This window comes from Pristiophorus japonicus, unplaced genomic scaffold (genome assembly GCF_044704955.1).
Source record: "Pristiophorus japonicus isolate sPriJap1 unplaced genomic scaffold, sPriJap1.hap1 HAP1_SCAFFOLD_113, whole genome shotgun sequence".
In the NCBI taxonomy this organism is placed as follows: domain Eukaryota; kingdom Metazoa; phylum Chordata; class Chondrichthyes; family Pristiophoridae; genus Pristiophorus; species Pristiophorus japonicus.
The window spans coordinates 1,664,023-1,666,304 of record NW_027250788.1 but is presented as its reverse complement, the minus strand read 5'-3'; the positions used below and the strand labels follow the sequence as shown (position 1 = coordinate 1,666,304).

General features: G+C 46.1%; 1 non-coding gene across 1 annotated transcript; it reads left to right on the top strand.

Moving 5' to 3' along the window:
* Nucleotides 1–442: 442 nt before the first annotated feature.
* On the top strand, nucleotides 443–515 carry trnaa-ugc (transfer RNA alanine (anticodon UGC)). Its single transcript has one exon. It is a non-coding gene; the product is annotated as a tRNA-Ala (tRNA).
* Nucleotides 516–2,282: the final 1,767 nt, after the last annotated feature.

Sequence of the window (2,282 nt, the reverse complement as noted above, 5' to 3'; positions counted from 1 at the left end):
TCCCTGGTGGTCGAGGGGTTAAGATCCGGCGCACTAACCTGGTAACGATACTCGATCAATTCGTCAAATAAAAATAATTGAGGTCTGTGAGACGATTAGTAATTGCTGTAATCACCATGAATTACCCCATTACTTTCTGTTACGGACCGAGCTTACAGATTCTCTTGTTTCTCTGCCCGTTGCTGGACACGTGTTCCGGGTTTAATTTTGAGTTCGCTGATAGCGGGGAGACGGTAGGAGCCTCTGTGGCCCCACTGTGTGGATGTGGAAGTGAACACGGTGGCTGGGTGATCCGTGACATTTCTGTGAAGGGCAGCGGAGGAGAAGGATTGAGAACTTTCAGTGTGGGACAGAAGTTGTTTAACGTGAGCCAACACATTCCCGATCAGCACAGAGGGAGCTCACTGGTCAGCTCCCTTCTGTTGGGGCTGTTGTGTCAGAGGTTTCTGTAGTGCAGTGGTTATCACGTTCGCTTTGCACGCGAAAGGTCCCTGGTTCAATCCCAGGCGGCAACATTATGTTTAAAGTTGCTCTCGTGGAACAATCCGAAGTGAGTTAAGTCTCCTGACAAATGCTTCCTGACCTGCTGAGATTTCCAGCAATTGCTGTTTTTATTTGCTATTTATTCTCCTGGCAAAAGGGCTCCCTTATTCCTTAATTGCTCTTTATTTCACTTCAATAAATAGATAACTTTCAGTGAGAGAAAACGGATCCACCGGGGACATTTCGCGTGTGAGGCCAACGTGATATCCGCTACACTGCAGCCCATCAAAGGGCGAGAAACCATGAATATAAAGGATGAGCTCACAAATATCAGGGGCAGTGCAGGCTGGTCAACGTCAATCCCTCCTTCCTTATTCAGCAGAGGCATGAACGGGAGTCAGACGCCACAAAGTTTAATTAAAGATACAAATATAAGTAACACTTCCAAATCTTTTCACTGTAAAATTCTTTCACTTTATTTGAAACCCTACTGTGTTGAATCTGAAAATGAGCACCGTGGGATTTTATCTTCACTACTGATTCTATTTTCTGTGCTCCCTGGCCGCCGCTGACCGCTCCTTTTATGGCTCCGACCTGCCGCTGGTGTTCTCACGCAGGTGGGGGCCTCCACGCTGCTCCCAGCAAATCCAGTTGCACACCGTGTCACCGCACAATTCTCAGTTGTGATTGTAAGCTGACTATATTTAAAGCTATCGCAGAGGCTGCAAGCAGTGTTCCCTGGTAGTCTAGTGGTTAGGATTTGGTGCTCTCACTGCCTTGACCTGGGTTTGATTCCCGGTCAGGGAAAGCATTTTTACAGAGCAAGTTGACAAAAATAATTCAAGTCTGTGAGATGCTGAATAATTGTTTCAATCATCATTAATACACCCACATGTGTTGCACACTGAAGGAAATAAAAAATGTTTGGTGAGCAACTATCGAATTTCAATGACTTTTTATACAACCGGAGAATCAGAGGAAAAACAGGATATTCGGCCCATAGTACCCAATATATAGCCCATAGTACAAGAGTAAAGAAATCTTGCTACAATTGTACAGGGCCCTTGTGAGACCACACCTGGAGAACTGCACACAGTTTTGGTCTCCTTATCTGAGGAAGGATACACTTGCCTGGGAGGTGGTACAACGGAGGTTCACCAGATTGATTCTTTGGTTGAGAGGACTGTCTTTTGGTGAGAGATTGTGTAGAATATGCCGATACTCTCTGGAGTTTAGAAGAATGAGAGGTGATCTCATTGAAACGGACAATATTCTGAAGGGGATTGACAGGGTAGATGTTGCGAAGCCTGGCTAGCCCAGTCGGTAGAGCATGAGACTGTTACTTGCAGGGTCGTGGGATAGAGACCCAACGTTGGCTGATTACTTTTCCTTAAACTTTTATGTTGCTTTCAGAGGAAAACATCATGAATGAACCCATGATCTTCTTTTGCACAATGAAAAAAATGCAAACTGAGCGACAGTTGATAATTTAATCAAATACTGAAAGCAGCGCCTGAGATCGCTTGGCCATCCTGACTGTTCGATGCTGAAGTTGCAAGTTATTACTCTGGAACGTTTCAGACCGGGCACTTATTCACTGCTGCTGGAAGGCCCAGTGACCGGGATACCCTCTCCCCCGGGGTTTTACTGAGCCTGTGCTCGGTGCACGGGGAGCTTTGGCCTGGGTCCGAGGTAGCTTGTATCCCAGGGATGGACAATAACCCTCTGAGCTCTGGAACTGGAGAAGAGCGAATAATTAATAAGTTGTTTGCGGGTTTCAAATGCAGCTGGTATAAACC